The sequence below is a fragment of the Juglans microcarpa x Juglans regia genome, chromosome 7S (genome assembly GCF_004785595.1).
Source record: "Juglans microcarpa x Juglans regia isolate MS1-56 chromosome 7S, Jm3101_v1.0, whole genome shotgun sequence".
Classification (NCBI taxonomy): domain Eukaryota; kingdom Viridiplantae; phylum Streptophyta; class Magnoliopsida; order Fagales; family Juglandaceae; genus Juglans; species Juglans microcarpa x Juglans regia.
In genome coordinates, this window is record NC_054607.1 from 13148501 (window position 1) to 13168436 (window position 19936).

At 37.1% G+C, this 19936-nt stretch overlaps 1 long non-coding RNA gene across 1 annotated transcript in view; it reads right to left on the minus strand.

Moving 5' to 3' along the window:
• Nucleotides 1–257: 257 nt before the first annotated feature.
• LOC121240223 overlaps nucleotides 258–19936 on the minus strand; it is a 70506-nt gene continuing 50827 nt past the window's right edge. The window contains exons 3-4 of the long non-coding RNA XR_005935493.1: nucleotides 3388–3397; nucleotides 258–415 (exon numbers count right to left, since the gene is read on the minus strand). This is a non-coding gene — a long non-coding RNA (uncharacterized LOC121240223). The remainder of the gene's footprint in view (nucleotides 416–3387; nucleotides 3398–19936) is intronic.

Genomic DNA, 19936 nt, shown 5'->3' on the forward strand with positions numbered 1-19936 from the left:
TCATTTCATAAAAATACATACAATACATACTGCATATATACCTTTCCTTTGCAATCAAACATTTTTATCATAACCTTTGGAACATGTTCATAGTTACTTATCGATAGGGTGCTTAACAGGGGCTATCAAGAAATGCTTGTACATAATATATACATTTACTCTTTCGTTAGAAGAACCTTTGAGAAAAGAGAGAGACATTCTTCCATAAGGAGAACTTGGTATAAGAAACATGGTCATAGCTACTTACCGCTATGCTCCTCGATACTTCCAACGTCAATATAGGTCATATTCCAATAAATAGCATAAGCGTGTTAATACTCATACAATATTTTTTAGCCCTTCCTTTAAAAGAGAAAGCCACGATACTACAATCTAATGTCCATTCTATGCTTAGCATTAACCCAAATAATTACTCCTCATGTAACACCCTAATCCCGAAGGTCCGGAGAGTTAGCTTTTAATACTTAATATCAACTTCAATAATACAACTATAAAATCCAGAAAACTCCATAAAATGTTAATCCATTTAATCAATCCAAATATCTAAGTTCCTCAATGGGGACAACAAAGAAATTCTCAACAACATAAATTAGAAATCCTCCAAAAACTCAAAAATATCCTTAACTCACCAAATCAAAATACCCGAAAAATAAATCAGTTTACTAAGTACGACTCTCAAATAAGCACTTGTACCCTCAGGCACTTATTCCACCATGATTATCACACCTTGCTAAAACTTTCTACTCTTGTTCTCTAGCTGAGCCATCAAAATTATCTGAAAAATATATGGAGATAAGGGGTGAGTTATTAACAACTCAGTAAGCAGAGGACATATACCATGGTGTAAACATGAGCATTTATAGAGTTCAGAATGCAGAACATAATCTTTTCTTTCAGAATGTAGAATCAGAATAATGTTTTCAAAATGTAGCGTCAGAACAATGTTATCAAAAATATCAGAGTGAAAGTTCAAAAATATTCATAATCAAAATCACTTTGGCATAGCATAAACTGAAACAACACATCTTATCTTATCATATCATAACAAATACCATGTTTAACCCCTGTGTTAGAGTTGTGCAAACCCTGGTAGCTAACCAAGTAGAAACAGAATATGAATCTTCCCCTTATTCATTCTCGGAGCCCCAAGTTTGCACATAGGAAAGACCAAGCAGAAAACCACTTTGTTTCCAAACTGGGTGCACCAGAAACAGAAAAGTTCGTACCAACCTGAACAGAGGCCACAGTTTTACACCCATGGTAAGATTAGAATGGAACAGAAATAGAAATAGAATGTTATGCCTGAGGTTTTCAGAAATCACATCAGATCATATCAGAGCACAAGAAATCTTCAAAACAGAACAAAATCATATCACAACATAATTTATGCACAAAATTTCATATTCGCTCTCTTTTTCAAAGTCCAGAAACAGAATGCCAAAAATAAATTCATGTCTACACCAGTCATGACAAAAAAAAATACTTTCTTCTTAAACAGAATCTTATGAGTAATGCAGAACAAATAACTGAGATAGTTCAAATTTATTTTCATAACCAAATATGTATATTTTTCAAAAATCAACCTCAGCTCATTTTATTTTAATGCAAAGTCTAGCATAGGAACCCCGCTTACCTGAACTTATTAGCTTTTTTGGAATTTTCTTCAAAATTGTCGAACAATAATTAATCGTCACTTATAAAATAATCACGTAATTCTCGTAAATTTTCAATTAATTACATATTTCAATATTTAATCCTAAGCTTCTAAAATAACCTATTCTAATTTTTCAATATCTAAAAATCCTCATAACCTTAAAATATCATCATTCTCTAAATTTCTTTGATAATACTCAACATTTAAGGTAAGTACTAGTAAAAATTTTGTTAAATAATAATATAAAAATAGCTTTAATCATAATTTAAATGTTTAAAATAAAATTACACAGTTACTAAAATAATTTGCTACCAACAGTACAATTTGAAAATCCTATTTAATTTCTGTAAAATTTCTTATACTTTCCGCATAAACCATGTAAAAACAGATTTAACATAAACAAAATTTCAAATTGAAACCATCCAATAATAAGGGCAAAACTGTAATTCCATATCTAAATAATATGTAAAACTAAGTTTACGTAGACTTAAAACGTTTCATGCGATTTTGGTGCAACAGTTAGCGAGGACAGGGGTGCAAGGTGCTCACCTAGAAGGAAGGAGCTGCTTGCAGTGCGGCGAAGAAGGTGGCTGTCCCGGCAGCACAGCTAGGGGCGGTGGCAGATCACGATGGTCAGGCACTGGGAGAGAGAGAGAAAGAGAGATGAGTGAGAGAGAGAGAGCTAAAAGAAGGTAGAGCTGGAAACCGAGGGATATAGAGAAATCTCACAAATGGCAATGCGTGGGTTGGGCGGTGTTTGATGGTGTTGAAAGGTTCTCCGGCGCCCTCTGTTGCAGCTGTCTGTGGCGACGAGGCCTCACTGTTCATTGTTGGTGGTTGCGCAAGGAGGAGCTGTGTCTTGCGAAGTTTTGACGTAGAGAGAGCGAGAAAGGATGCTGGCCAGTGGTTGATTCACGGAGCACGATGGTGCAAACATGCTGGAAACTCGAAAGGAGGGGTGGCAGCGGCTTGGTGATAGAAACCCATTGCACGGTGGAGAAAAAATGGAGTGCTCTGTTTTGAAGAACAAAAACAGGGGTGTAACTTGCTGAGTTTCTGAGATGGGGGTGGCTGCGTACTGGGTTGTTGGTTGGTTGATCAGATGCTTACAAGGGGATGCACTAGTGTAGCAGCAGTACAGATGACGGAGGAGTAGGCTTTCTTGGGGTGACTCTTGGTATGGGGTGCAAAGTTTGATTTTTCCTGGTGGACGGTCACGCACGGCTGTGAGCACGGAAGGGAAATCTAAGTGGCTGTTGGTTTCACGTGGGGATGGAGGCTGGGGCTTGCGATTCTGCAACAGGGGGAAGCCGTGGCTGGCTAGGCAATGAAACCCTAAAGTGGTGCGGCTGCAAGTGTTTGGGTAGTTTCTAAAAGCATGGGATAATATATGTGTGTATATATATTGGTGACGGAAACCCTAAGGGAAACACTGAGATGAATAAACGTGCATGCTTTGGAGAAAAACTGATTCAAGTGTAACCTAGTGGAGTGCATGGAGAGGAAAAACAAACGAACGTGAAACGGGTAGTACGTAAAAAAAATAAGGTAACACGGGCTTGGGCTTTTTCCTTGAATTATAGGTCCCAAGTCAAACTCAAATAAAAAAAAAATCTAACTTGTTTAAAAAAAATTTATCTCTACCCATAAAATAATATTCAAAAAATTTCCCCTGGGTTTTTCATATACTTAACCCGAAAAAAAAAACTTGGCACTAGGCTCGGCTGTTACACCTCACCTTAACTTACAAGAGAAATAACTTAAATATTAAGACATGCTAACTATCTGTGGAAATGCTATTTTAAAACCTTTCATGAAAAGTAGTTAAGAATTCATAAGTTTGAAGCAAAGTCTCTTTGGTTCAAGCTCACTTTGAATTATGTACATTAGGAGATAAAATCTGAAAATTCTCAACAATGAGCTTTAAAATAAATTTAGGCATCTCAAGTAGGCTAAATAAGCTTAGGAAGCATCCCTTTAGAATAGTTAGTTGTCCCTTATAAGAAAAGGCTCACTTGTTATTAAAATAGGGTATACACATGGGATTAGGCTTGCTAGACAGCTCACACACAATATTATAACATGCACAAATAATCATCTACTTCTAATACCAACTCATACTATAAATCTAGTGACATTAGAATCAAATAAAAGTTTGTTATAACATAATTATTTGGCTAAACATAGCATAAAACAACTAGGTTAAACCCATTAAGTGAACTTGAAAACTTTAAACACCCAGTATTATAATTTACTCATTTAATACATTTTAGAAGCAAGCTATAAAATTACAACGAACCAAGCCAAGCCTTTAAACCGATCCTCTAGCATCCTAATAACAAGTCACCAACTAGACCTCAACACAAAACACATGGCATCAACATATATATATATATATATATACACACACACACATAAGAAAAGATCAACCAACATCACTTATTACTAACCAAGTTAAATAGCAAAAATACGATTTTTGAATGATAGGAAAATACATAGCAAGATAGCTTCAACACACTCGGTTTGGGCCAAAAACATAGCATTCACATTTATTGACAACATAGATAATAACTATAATTAAGATACAAGCTAAAACAACTTAGTTGGCCTCCAAAATCAAACTAAAAACCAAATGGGTTAAGCTAAGGTTTTTACCTTTGGTGAATCGTTCCCAAAAAAAGAAAATGGAGAAGAGGAGAGGTGGGTTTGGCTTAAGGAACTAGAGAGCACATGAACCCTTGGCTAGAAATCCAAAACCAAAACATCAACAACAATAAAAAGAAAACCCACTTGATTAAACCATGGCCAAGTTTGAAATACACAAAGGAGAAAGGTTAAAGGTACTCTTACCTTGCTATTTTCCTCTTGAGAAGAAGAAATAATGGGTGCTTGGCTTAAGATTGGAAGGAGAGTGGAAATGGGAGAGAATGTGTGGTAGTGTCGCACGGTTGAGGGCTTGAGAAGTTTTTTCTTCTTTTCTTGCCTTGGAAGGCGACAGGTTCAAGAGAATAAAGACTTAATTGCTTTTAATCAAACCTTGTTTCATAAGCTAGGGAGGGTGGACGGTGGGGATCAAGTGTGAAAAGATATTTTCCTTATCTACCCATCTAATGGTGGAGGGAGCTTGGGCCATTTCTTGAATAAATGAAAATTAGAAGGCTTAAGAGAAAAATATTTTAAGATCTTAAAATCATGCCCTTGAATTATTTTAATAACCCACATAAAAATAAAAGCACATTCATCTTAAAATAAAATAACAAAAATATTTATCTCAAAATATTTAACTTAAAAAATTAATAAAATGACGTAAAGACCTACATAGTAGGACTCGGGTATTGCACTTGTATCTCTCACACGCCTCATATAATGATTCACCCTCAAATTGGATGAAGGTTGTGTTATCATTCCTTAACTTCGCTGTCTTGGCCGGAGGGAAATATTTCGCTACAAAATTTTGTGCCAACTGTTCCCATGTGGTGATGATGCTAGGCGACAAAGAATTCAGCCAAGCTTTTGCTTTTCCCAAAGTGAAAAAACAAAAAGTCTCAATTGAATTGCATCATTTGTCACTCAGTTGTGTTTAAACGTATCATAAATTTTCAGGAAAATTGCAATATGGACATTAGGATCATCTTGTGACAACCCTCCAAACTGGACGGTTTGTTGGATCATTTGAATGATGGCCGGCTTGATCTCAAAGTTATTGGCTTCTATAGATGGCCGCCTTATACTGGCGTCGCCCCATTAACTGAGGGTATCGCATAGTCTCTTAACACATTGTGCTCCTGGTTTGCCATATTAACTTTGGAGGCAACGACCTCTTTCTTTCTCTCTTTATTGATCTGACGTAAGATTCTTTCAATCTCATAATAGAAAAAGAAAAAGATCAAACTGAGATAAAATATAATTTATATATATATTAAATAAATAAAATAAAATAAAATCTAAAATTGTAACAATCTAGTTGGTATCAATATCAATAACAAATAACTATTCTCCAGCAACGGCATCAAAAACTTATTCGTATAAAAATATATCTGCAAGTGCACAGAATTGTAACAAGTAGTGAAGTGTTTTAAAGAAAATAGTTATCGAACCGACAGGAATAATTATGCTATTGAGTATTGAAATTGACTAAATTAATTACTATTTGAAAAATCGAATTTTGAAGTAAATTAAACTGAAGAAAAGAACATTAAAATTAAGATTTTAAAGATAATAAGAATAGATCTAGAGCATTTGACTTCTCCTAGCAAATCTCACACAATTTAGTCTATCTTGTTATAGAATTTCAATTATCCCAAGTTGATGATAAAAATCCATTAACTATTCAATACAGAAAATATCTCCAACTATTAACTCCATATCTCTATGTGAATTTAACTAATTGGAGACTCAATCATGAAAATATTAAAAATAAAATAACTTGGAATATAAACTGTGTGTTCAATGTCAGGCTATATCAAAGCTCTAGAAAATAGAATTAGTTCATAATGGAATTAAAAAGAAAAAGAATAAAACTGGTGTTCTTCATTGAAGTAGGTTGATAAAGCATGCAACTCTCACCTCTGCCCTCCAGTTCTGCCTTCTCGAAAAAACACTTAAAGAATAAATTCTGGAACTATAAACTCGAACTCAGACTAAAACTAAAACTAAGAACTCAAAAACCAAAGACTCCCTATTCATCCCACAAGATGGAATTAAATAGATGTCAAAACTCAAATCCAGAAACAAAATAAATGTGGCTACAATCTAGGTTAAAAATCTGGAAAATAGTTTCTAAAGAAAGATGTTAACATAAAAGGAAATTATCCCAAGAATATCGGAATTGTCTAAAACGGAAGATTCAGTGATATGCGGCTTGAATTGCAATGTTCGGGAGGATTTGGTCGTCAATAGATTGATTGTGGAACTCAGATTGGTTCCACTGGGTAGATGTCGTGTGCGCTAAATATAACTAGCAGGCGTGGAGGTCACAAATGAATGGGCATGGTGATCACAAAGACCACACAGTCCTCTTCTTACCTACCGAGTGGAAAGACTCCCGACCGGGATGAAAGACTCATCTTGCCTTTTCTAGTCATTGTCCACAATGTCGTTTAGGTTGATCTTTTAAGTTGGTCGTTTTGACTAGTCGCCCGTCTAATCGCCTAGAGCCTTGTCACCAAATCTTCGCGCCTTCTGGTTGCAATTCTCCTCGCCTACCGAGAGGTAAGTCTTCTCACCTTTGTCAGAGAAATATCTCTTTGCTGCTCACGGGACAAGGCCCATCGCCCAAATCTCATCGACTCTCTTCAAATCTCGTTGCCTCTCATCTATTTGGATCTACAATTGCACTAAATCTTCTCATTCCTTCAAATCCAATAAAATAAATAAAAATATATAGAAATAAAATAAAATCAATAGTATTTAATGGAAAATGATATTTTTCATAAATAAAATAGTGATAAAAATCAGATAAAAATAACACTTATCAATTTGCTCTACCCAGCCCTAGGAATGCTGTTGTTCATAACTTTACTATTCAGGACTTCCCTTTATATAGGCTTGCCACTCTCTAGGTGAGTTGATGGCTTTCAGCCTGTCTTGAGGAATAGGGTCGACCCCTTGGTCTTTTTGTTGGTTGGGCCACCACAATCCCTTTTTACTACAGATCCAATGTGTAATATAGGCCATGATCCTAATATAGCCATTGATCTCTCTCTCTCTCTCTCTCTCTCTCTCTCTCTCTCTCTCTATATATATATATATATATAAAAATTATTATAACCCTGGAATTGAACATCTGATCTCTATAAATACCTCTGTAACGACCCGACCCAATAATTCCAAGATTGAAATATTGCTAATTTTTATTGGGCCTAAGTTATGTTTAATGGGTCCAAAAATATTTAAATGTATTATAAAATTTTATTAGGCTTAATAATTATATTTAAGCCTATTGTATATTAATAAACCGTGAACTTCATGCCATGCACGTCTTCATTATCAAGGTTCACTCAGATTACAACTCTACATAAGCCCTCTTCATGTTAAAACTTCTTAAACCAACAGTATATATATATGCCTACTTCTCCTTCATGAGAATATTTTAAGTCGCGGTACCAAACCTTCCTCAAGTTGTCGCTATGTTCTCCCTCCCCCACCTTGATTTTTCTTCTTCCACGGCATAAACCTGAACCAGTCGCACCTCACATACCTCACATTACAACCAAGACCAAAACACCACGCACGACGGAACCACCCAACCACGTAAACCATGACACCAACCACCACCTTTCCTCCCTCATAGCCCACAACCAAATCACTAGCAACACACGTCAGAAAACAACCCGAGACACTGCACCCTTACCACATAGTTGCACCGAGAACCACCAAGTAACAAAGCCGTTGCCAGCCTCCTCTATTTCACCCAACACCAAACAGAAACCAGCGATACACAAGAAGTTCGAGCATCCTCTATTTTTAGACTTACAAAACAGAGCATCTAAACCAGCCACGAGATAACCCTAAGTCACGGGGGTCAACAACATGTATCAGCCTATGACAAGTGAAAGATAAGTTCATGTTCATGATATTCATGTATGTAATTTAAGAGTATGCATATAATTTTTTAAACCACATGTTTATTATGTTTGCTATATGATGTGTTGTATGATGAGTATTCGATTCATTTTTGTATGTTTTTAAACTACCCCACGAGATAATATTTATGAGGATAGGATTGCAGGACAGGACTTGACCCCGAGAAGCAAGGCACAGGCCAAGACAGTTTATGCTATGATTAGTTTTATGATTTTAGTTTAATAATATATTTTTATAAGCATATGAGACTTAGTGATTTTCAATAAGTGTTTTCCCTAAACTCTATTTTGGATTTTAAGTATTTAAATAAGATGAGATTTATTTATTTATAAGGAATCTTTCGTATCTGGCACTTCGTTAAGAAGAAAAAAAATTTAAGTTTAAGTTTAATAGCGCATTGGTTCCCCAAAAACTTTAAAAATAACTTTATTGACGAGTGGATTGTTACAACCTTCTTCTCAATCCAAATCCATGGAAGATGGTACTTTGCATGTGTGCTGAAATTTGGTATTCCAAAGCTGACAATTCCTACCCATTAAAGTAAAATGGTTTGACGAAGTATAGCTTACCGTCAATTTCAACTTAACAAACATATTTGTAGATATGAACCCATGGGAATGGAATCCCTTGAACTGACAATCAATTTGAAAACTCCCCAAGAAAGTGAAAATTAAGTCAATGGATGGAGAACCTAGAGTCGTTGAGAACTCGTTTCAAGAACTTAGATTATATTAAAATCTAGACCCGTTGAAGAACCCGCCTCAAGAACCCAAATTGCGAAGGAGGAACGCCACTGTGATTTACCTTTGGTAAGTTTAAAATTTATATCAAGAACAAGAGGAGTAAAACTCAACTCACAATGAATAAATTCATCAAATTTCATAAAGTTCTTAAAATGAGGCTACAACTAAACCTAATTAAAACCCTAGCCAAAATAAAGCCATTTCTTCCAAAACTACCCCTGGATGAATAGTGTCGTGGCTACAGTAACTCGATACAGTACCTCATCAAACCCTAGTTCCTAAAAAGTAACTTTCCAAATAAGCCATTAGCCAAAATACAATGTCTTTCTAAAAATCCTAGTTCGTAAGAAATAAGGCATAAGTGGGTCAAGCATCCTCAAACCCACTTATTTTAAACTAACAAAATAAATCCTTTAAATGATTTTAATAAATTGAAAGTCTTCAATAACAATAGGCTCAAACAATAACTCTAAGTTATGTCTTCCACAGCATGTATCAAGTGAATCAAAACTGGTTCTTCTTCTTTAAAGCCCATCTTGTGAGTTGGGCTCTTACTGGTTTCATCCGAAGTGGATTGCACCAATTCTTGCTTTGCTTCCTTGATTTTCTTAGCTTTTGATCTTGTAATTGGCCCATCTGGAACTTGCAAAGAATCTTTAAAACTAGATCCACCTTGGTTCCCATCATTCCCCCTCTCCTCAAAATGGTTCAACCTCGAATCTCCACCTGCATCAAAGGGAAAAAGGTTAGTAACATTGAAAATAGCATAAACATGAAACTGTAACATTGAAAATAGCATAAACATGAAACTTACCTGGAAGATCCACTTTATATGCATTTTCATTAATTTTCTCCAAAATTTGAAAATATCCATCCAAGCTACTCATGTCATCAATAAGCAAAAGCATCAAAGCTAAAGGAGTAAATGGATTAAAATTATAAACAATTTCAACCAGAGAATAAAAAATAGTAGTACGCAAAGTTTTATTATATGCACACTCTAATAAGGACAAAGGATACTCCTGCAAACGTCCATGTAACAATTCAATGAATGGCAAATGATACTCCCACAAACGTTCATGAAACACACATAAAGTTTTCCTTACACCAAAATGACCGCTCCAATTATATGCAAACTCAATGAATGGCAAGTAATACTCTCACAAACGTTCATGCAACACGTTAATGAATGACAAATGATACTTCCACAAATGTTCATGCAACACGTCAATGAATTGCAAATGATACTCCCACAAATATTCATGCAACACATAAAAAATCTTCCTTATACCAAAGTTACCCAACAAACCACCATGTCTATCACACACAAGCAACTTACGCATAAAACTAGTAGGCACACAAAGTCTATTGTCTCTAAACAAGTACCAATCCAGTTTATGGAACTTACCAAATGATGCTTTCTCACATATTCCATACACACTAGCAAAGTCATCATTATTAGCATGCAATTTCTTATCATATTCAAATCTCAATAAATTTGTATTTAAAATCAAGATAAGGGCATACCTTCTTGCTAATGCATTAAGCACAAAATTTCCCTCACCATGTGTTTATTTGATTGCATGAGGATAAGTCTCAATACAGTCTTCCCACTTAGCATGTATTCTAGTCAACAACTTACCTTGTCCCTTCAAGTGTGTCAATGACTCATTTTCTTCAAACAAAAGTCGGGTAGGAATTGTCGCATCTGGTAAAAAATCAATGTAGTGCTTTATCTCCCTAATAGGTGGCAATCTACTAAACACACTGATAGGAAACAAGACCTCATATCCCTACAACAAAAAGACAACAACACTAGGCAAAGATATGTCAAGTTCGTTAGTATTAAGACTCACATTTGCATAAAAACTCACTTTTCTCTTTGTTTTTCTCTCACTTTCTTCACTCTCTCCTGTCTTTCCACTCTCTTTTTCTTTTTCACTCTCTTTTTTCCTTTCACTCTCTTTTTTCTTTTCTCTCTCTTTTTTCTGTCACTCTCTTTTTCTTCATCTTTTTTTGAACTCTCAACCTCACAATTGTTTTTCAACTCATTCTTTCTTTTCCATGAGGTCTCAGCCTCATCCTCATCTTTTTTCTCCCTCATTTTTCTCTCTCTCCTTTTCGACCGCACTATTTCCTTTTTTCTCAATCTCTTTTTCATTTTTTCTTTTTTGATCACTCTCACTTTCATTCTTTCTTTTTTGATCACTCTCACTCTCACTCTTTCTTCTTTGATCACTCTCATTTTCACTCTTTCTTTTTTGAGCAACCTCACTTTTAAGTTTCAATTGGTCTCCATGGACCTATATTGGAGTTAAAGGAGCAAGTTTGATTATTTTTCTATCATTTTCAAAATTGTACATGTTCCTTAACCCATCATGGATCACCTTCCTATCATACTGCCATGATTTACCAACAAAATATAGCCAGCATGCATAGGCACTACATCACAAAGGACCATATCCTGGTATTTTCCAATTGAAAAAGAAACTAGCACTTGCTTATTTACCCTAACCTCCCCAAAATACTCAACCACTGCAACTTGTATGGTCTAGGGTGTTTCAAGGTAGGTAAATTCAATTTCTCGACTAAATTAGTGCTAGCCAAATTAATACAACTCATCAAATCAATGATCATACTACATACCTTATTGTTAATGTGGCATCTAGTATGAAAAATGTCCTCGCTCTACTGCTCTGTATCATCCATCTAAATTTGTCTATTGAGTGCACCCTAGTAACAAGAGAATCACCATACTCTTCTTTCTTATACCCATTTTCAACATTAGACTCACATCACCTCCTATCTCTCCTGCCCTGTAGATTTCTAATTACCTCATCTTGATGATCCATCCTATCCCTCACTTCACCCAACACCAAGTTCAACCGCTCAAACTGTTGTTACATGGCTTGCAACACAAATGATGAGTTATCTGCCATCCCCTTGGGTGATGAGTCACTCCTATGAGACATTATAATGTGCTGCACAAAAAGTATGTTAGTGGAAAACCTCACACACTCCCTTACGTGTTTATACTCGAATAATGGCACTCCACTCGTATTTCACTCTTAATTGGCTTTTTCCTAATAATAGTCTCACACTCTCTTGCATTTTACCTCAATACTTTTCCTGCTCAAGTTCTTTAAGAACTAGTTGAACTAAATTAAGAAAATACAACCTTGTATTATTCCAACCAGCAATAGGTTCAAGAAACAAGGAATAAAATGACACAAGACTCAATGAATTTATACGAGGGAAAGAGTAATTATAAACCAAGATATCAACTAGAAAGATGTATTTAGCCCCTTTGAAGATAAAGCCCAATCAACAAATGTATTTCTTTCTCTTTGTTGTAATTATGTAGCAACCTTTGAATATGCTACCTTCTCTTTTCTTTTCTTTTTTTCTTTTTTTCTTTTGTTTTCCTTTCCTTTATTTTCTTTTCTTTTGTTTTCCTTTCCTTTCTTTTCTTTTCTTTTCCTTTCTTCTCTTTTCTCTTCTCTTCCTTTCCTTTCTTTTCTTTTCTTTTCTTTTCTCTTCTCTTCTTCTCTCTAATTAAATCACAAACAGCAATACTCAATTGTGAAAATCAAGCAACTGAAATCAAGCACACAAGAATTGACAATGAAATAGAAGAGAATCAATGGAACGGCACTCCAAGCAATTGACAAACTTAGAGATGCAGGAAACCCTAGAATTTTGAAACCCTAAGTGATGCTAATTCAGCGAAACATAAAACCCTAAGAATTTCGGCAACCTACTTTTTGTTTCTTTTTTTTTTTTTTTGCAACCCTAGAACAATGAAGGCCTAGAATCAAAATTAGAGATGCAAGAATTAAAAGATAGAACAGACCTGATTGGAAACCTTGCTCCAAATACCAAATGATATGAACCTGCAGGAATGGAATCCCTTGAATCCACAATCAATTTGAAAACTCTCCAAGAAATCCAAAATCAAGTCAATAGATGGAGAACCTAGAGTCGTTGAGAACTCATTCCAAGAACCTAGATTATATTAAAATCTATACCCGTTGAAGAACCCGTCTCAAGAACCCATATTACAAAGGAGGAACAACACAAAGGTTGTGATTTACCTTTGATAAGTTCAAAAGTTCTACCAAGAACAGAGGAATAAAACTCAACTCACAATGAATAAATTCATCAAATTTCATAAACTTCTTAAAATGAAGCTACAAGAGTATTTTAAACCTAAACCTAACTAAAACTCTAGACAAAATAAAGCTCTTTCTTCCAAAACTACCCTTGGATGAATAGTGCCGCAGCTACAGTAACTCGCTACAGTACCTCATTAAACCCTAATTCTTAAAAAGTAACTTTTCAAATAAGCCCTTGGCCAAAATACAAGGCCTTTCCAAAAACTCTAGTTCATAAGAAATAATGTGGGCCAAGCATCCTTAAACCCACTTATTTTAAACTAATAAAATAAATCCTTTAAATGATTTTAATAAATTGAAAGTCTTCAATAACAATAGGCTCAAACAATAACTCTAAGTTATGTCTTCCACAGCATGTATCAAGTGGATCAAAACTGGTTCTTCTTCTTTAAAGCCCATCTTGTGAGTTGGGCTCTTGCTGGTTTCATCCAAAGTGGATTCTACCAATTCTTGCTTTGCTTCTTTGATTTTCTTAGCTCTTGATATTGTAATTGGCTCATCTGGAACTTGCAAACGATCTTTAAAACTAGGCCCACCTTGGTTCCCATCATTTGCTAAATATATATATATATATATATGTTAATGCGTAAATTCACATAACAAGCCGGAACGGAAGAAAGAGTCATCTTTGACCTACGAGAATGATTCTAGCCTCGATACAATGCTCTTCGCGTTCATCCATGGGTTAAATAATAAATAAGCGAATAAAAGTAAACAAAGAGAGACACAGAGATTTTTGTGGATTGGCATAATGCCTACGTCCACGAGTTTTTTTTAGACGAATTCCACAATGATAGGTGATTTTACATATCTCTCATGGCCTCACATATCTCTCAACACAATGGATAAATTTAGGATTTTGGGAGGTTGAAGATGATGCCTCCCTTGAGAGAAGATCTTTCAGAGTCATTGTGCTTGGTGGAGTCTATGCGTAGAGAAGTCATATAGAGCCCATGTAGATTTTTGGAGATATCCTCCTTATATAGAAATCTATTTCCTTCCTTGAAGTGATTGAGTCCTACATGCCTTATGAAGTCCTTTCCTTTTAGGAGTCTAAATCAGATTGCCTTATCTCTTCTTGGCCATATCCTTGGGCTTGATTTTTGGTGGTTGATTTTATCCCCTACAAATGCCCGCTATTCTTAAGGTCAAATTGTTCAAGAAAAATTTCTTTAGAATCGTCAAGTCAATAATCTGCAGAGAAAATGAATTCCAGGAATTTTGTTTGCCATAAACGCTTTCCTGATAATTGAGTGTTCAGATGGTGACATGTGATGGTTTGTCACGATCACTGAGTGTGTATTTTCATTGATAGTTACGTTTTTATTTTATGGCATTAGCGGATGTTTTACCCCTTGAGGTAGTTTTCGGTTGGTATTGATATTAGAGTTTGTTTGTTGTAACCTACGCTAAATGGTTAGGAAGCCTATCGACCCTCTAGATCCAGCTTAGGCAGTTGTTGAGCTCGTCAACTCATTCCCAAAGATAACTTGCGCAAGGCAGTTGTGGAGCTCGAGGTTCGTTCCCTGAGGTAACCCTCTGGCGATGGTTGTGGCATGAGCGTAAGGGCACACTGCTTGAAGGGCGAGGGTCAAAGCAGTCAAGGGATTGCCATCGCCTGTTGTTTGCAACAAGCCAAGGGACTCAACTTTGAGGGCGAGGGTCGAAGCAATCAAGGGACTTGGCTTCGTGGGCGAGGGCCAAAGTAATCAAGGGACTATCATCGCCCGTTGTTCGCCGTAAATTAAGGGACTTGACTTCGTGGGCAATAGTCGAAGCAGTCAAGGGATTTTCATTGTCCATTTTTCACCGCGTGTCAACGGACTCAGCTTTGCTAAAGGAGATACTCGATCGCATTGTTGTGGCAAGAGGCTGAGTTAAACTGCGCTGCTGTTGCGGGAGACAAGGCTCAACCACATAACTGTTGTGGGAGATGGAGCTCAACCACTGTTAGAAGTTTCTACCAAAAACCAAACAGGTTAGTGTAGATAATCCAAATTACAAGTTTGAGATTTACAAACCTATACCATTTTGCTAAAGTGTAGTGAAGGCTTGAGGCGCACAGGCGAGATTCACAAGAAGCCGAAATTTGGAAATTATGAAGATCTGGGGTGTTCGCATTACCGAGCGGTCTAATTTGATGAAAATAAATTAAGATGTCTAAGCGATGCCTAAAAGGGGCTTTGTAGCCAGTGTTTCGTGCCACAGAGGGTATTTTTAGTGAAGGGTACAGCTACTATGGCGCTCAGGCCTTTTTCTTTTTTCCTTTTTTCTTTTCACATTTTTTTAATATATTTAAATATTTTTAAAAAATAAAAAGATACGCCAATACACTTAAAATCATTTTCAGAACCATTAAGTAAAAAATATATATATTTTTTGACCAGCGGTCAATTAGTGCGGTCAAACGTGGAGGGCATAAAAGCTTTTCCCTTTAGTGAAATATGTGGAGTAAATCCCAAAAACAGAAGTTGTTAGTAAAAATGAATTTAAAATACAAGTTTGAGAGAGACAAACAATAGTAATTTAGCTGCTGCTATCAATTTTTTCTAATTGAGATTGTTCATTGCTTAATGAGTTTTGTACGGTGGAAGTTGTTCACCCTTGGTATTTTTTTGTTGTGATAGAGAATGTCTATCTCCCTTTTTTTTTTCCTCATTCACACTCTCTTGGAGCCTCCTGAGTCAAGTAGCTCATTTTCTTTTTTTTTTTTATTCGCGAGCCTTACGGTTGCCTTTGAGGGGGGACTGGTGGGCCCATGGGCCATAACGGCCGATCAAGTTTGGTCGCACTTGTAGTGGCAGTCATGCCCATCCGTGCCTCAAGTGGGTTAGTGCATTAATGCCCGTCAACTTGGTGATCCTGTTGTGCGTTGCATGGGTTACTGCGGCAGTCAACATAACGTGGGTGAGCATTTACCCTGGGCGAGCAACATATATGGATGAGCACTTTTCTATCAGCGACCTTTTTTATGGTGAGCAAAGCTAATGTGGTGAGCAAAGCATCTGTAGGAAAGCGAATCCAGTGGGACAGGCATTTCTGTGGCATGGAAAGCAAAACCTTTGTGGCATTAAGTAAGAGCCACGTGCTTGTGGCCAACCACAAGGATGACGAGATGCTACACGTTGGCCACCATTCCTTGGCAAGGCACTAGACAGGGTGAGGTTGGTGCGTTGTTTGCCCGCCTTCCTCCATACCAGACCACAAAGGTGGCGAGATACTGCACGTTGGTCACCAATGTACACCCCACGTCAGTATGGTGGCAAGACGTTGTTTTCATCGGTGGAACATGGTGGCTCTTGTGGCGAGCACATGCAAGGTCTCGAGGGATGAAAAATTGTGGTGGTAGCCACGGTGTTACAGTGAGGTGGATGGTGGTTGAGAGTGCTCTGTTTTGGTGTCATGAAACAGGGGTTGTCGTAGCTCACCTTGGCATCATGCCGAGGGTTGTGGCCTTGTGGTGGTAGCTTCATGACGGTGCAATCATAGCGGTTTGTCCCTAACCGTATCTGAGGGAGGTGGTGTGGTGGAGATGCTGCAGTTGAACCTCGTTAATTGTTGCAACTTACATGGCTCAAGAACAGCAATGGGGGTGAGGAACCTCCGTAGTCGGGGACCACCTTGCTAGCGATAGAAAGCGCTAGCCATTCATGTGGTGACTGTTGGTGGCTCTATCAGCTCACAGTTGACTAGCATGTCCTTCCAGCTTGGTTTGTTAGAAACTGTTAAGAACATAAAGTGAAGATGAGAGGAAACTGATTTGAGAAGAAACTGATTCTCACTAATTAACTTTGGATCATACAAAGGTCATATATATATATATATAGAAAAACCTACTGTAAAACTAACTTTTAATTATCTACACAATTACAAGTATCAATTCAGAACTTTTATGGACAGCATGGTAGATGCAGCTTTATGCATCGTGTCCCTCATGCTTCTTTGTGTGAAGCTATGCATTTCCTTAGCTGAGGTTCTTCTTTTCAATGCACCATCTCTTGTCTCCTTTTTCCTGCCACTGTTTTCTTTTTCTTTTCATGTACTGCAGCTGTTATCTTTTTCTTTTCAGCATGCTTTATCAGCTTTTTGTATCTCTTGAGTGCTGCAGTGTATTTCAGGTATGCTCTGGTTGCTGTCCTTGTGTAGAATTAGATTGCATTTCATTTCGTTAGATTGTATTCCCCAAGGCTCCCCCTCAAGATGGGCCTAGATATTAACAATTCCCATCTTGGACAATAAGAACTAAAATGTAGAATTGGTAAGGCCTTAGTGAAAATATCTGCCAACTGAAATCTTGAGGACACATGCATTGGTGTAATAATACCAGCCAAGACTTTTTCTCTAACAAAATGACAATCTAGTTCTATATGCTTGGTCCTTTCATGAAAAATTGGATTCTTTGTAATGTGAATGGTTGCCTGATTATCACATAAGAGGGAAGCAGATTGTGCATGATTAACATTAAATTCCTTTAGCAAACTGAAAAGCCACATGATCTCACAACTTGTAGATGCTAGTGCCCTATATTCTGCCTCAGCTGAAGATCTAGAAACTGTTGCTTGCTTCTTAGATTTTCAGCTCATTAGTGAGTCTCTAATGAATATACAGAACCCAGTGACAGATCTTCTTGTCTCTGGGCAGGTAGCCCAATCAAAATCACTATAGGCCCTTAGATGTAAAGTTGATTTGGATGACAAGAAAATGCCTTGACCTATGGATCCTTTGAGGTACTTGAGAATCCTATAGGCTGAGTGCAAATGAGATTGTGAGGGTCTGTCCATGAATTGACTTAGAACACTTACAGCATAGGTGATGTCGGGTCTGGTGATGGTTAAGTAAATTAACCTTCCAATGAGTCTTCTATAAGCTGTAGGATCTTGGAGGATTTCTTCTGTGGTGTGGCTTAATTTATGGTTCAATTCAATAGGTGTGGAAACTGTCTTCATGCCAAGTAGACCTGAATCTTCTAATATCTCGAGGGTATACTTCCTTTGACAAATGTTAATTCCAAGTGAGGACCTAGCAACTTCCAATCCTAGGAAATACTTGAGGGATCCAAGGTCCTTAATTTAGACCTTGTTGTGAAGGTAAGATTTGAGTGAATCAACTTCTTCTTGAGAGTTACTTCCAACTATGATGTCATTCACATAGACTAAGAGTGCTATAAATCCATTGGGACTGACCTTAGTGAACAAAGAGTAATCAGATTTTGATTGATGAAATCCAATGGCAGTGAGTGAATTTGAAAACTTTGAGAACCATTGCCTAGATGCTTGCTTAAGTCCATAGAGAGACTTATTTAATTTGCATACCAAGTTCTCCCCCTCAATCTGCTTACCCTTGATGTGATAACTTGGAGGTAATTTGCCTATAGATGTCCTCATCAAGATCTCCATGTAGAAAATCATTGTGAACATCCATTTGAGTGAGGGACCAGTTTTTAATGGCTGCTATGGTAAGGAAAACTCAAACTGTGGTGAGCTTTGCGACTGGACTGAAGGTCTCTTGGAAGTCAAAGCCTTATTTTTTAGTGTAGCCTTTGGCTACAAGTCTGGCTTTGTGCCTTTCAAAAGATCCATCTGATTTCAGCTTGGTTTTATAAACATATCTGCAGCCAATTGCAGTCTTGTTGGGGGGTAAGGTGGTGATAGTCCATGTATTATTTTCTTCTAGAGCATGGAGTTCAGCTTTCATGGTATCTTGCCAATGCTTAAACCTGACAACGTCATTATAGGACTGAGGTTCATGAAAGTGAAATAGAGAATGACTGGTGAGAGGGAGATAGATTTTTGTAAGTTATGTAATCATGAAGGGGATGGGTTGTGGAGGATGGAAGACAGGGTTGAGATGCTGCAAGCTGGCAATGATATTGATGAAGATACGCAGATTGGTTCCTATTTCTGGTGGACCTTCGAAGAGGGAAAGGGTCAGGATGAGAGGGGGCAGGTGAAGGAAGTGTGGGAGCAGTAGGTGAGGGAAGGGTGGAGGGATCAGCTAGTGAAGAAGGTTCTTCATGAGCTGGTGAAGAAGGTTCTTCACCAATGTGTGATTGAGTGAGAGTTTGAGAAGTTTGGGGAAAGGAGAAGATGTCATCTGGTGGTGCAGGAGGAAGGACCAGGTTATTTGGGAAGGAGGATAGGTCATTGTCTAAAGGAGAACCAGATTTGAAAGGAAAAATGGATTCATGAAAAATCACATTTCGAGAGATGAAGGTAGAGTGAGATTCAATGTCATACAGCTTATAACCTTTGATATTAGCAGGATATCCTAAGAAAATGCAAGGTTTAGCTCTATGTTCAAATTTGGTTCTGTTGTGTTTGAGAGTACTAGCATAAGATAGACAGCCAAAGACCCTAAGGTGAGAATATGAAGGTGGTGATGAGAAATGCATCTCATATGGGGATTTATTGGAGAGGAGAGGTGTGGGGATTCTGTTAGTGATATATAGGTTGCTGTTAAGATAGCATCTTCCCAAAATTGGATAGGCAATGATGCTTGAAAGAGAAGGGCTCGGGCAACATTCAAGAGATGTTGGTGTTTTCTCTCAACAACATCATTTTGTTGAGGGGTATACACACATGGTGTTTGATGAATGATGCCATATTTTTTGTAGAAATCAGTCATAGCAATTCAAGTCCATTATCAGTTCTGATTTGCTTAATGTTTTTGTTGAATTGGGTTTGTATGAGATGGAAGAAAGATTGTAGGACGGATCTTGTGCCTGATTTCAGTCACATTAGGAAAACCTAAGTAGCTCTAGAATAATCATCCACAATGGT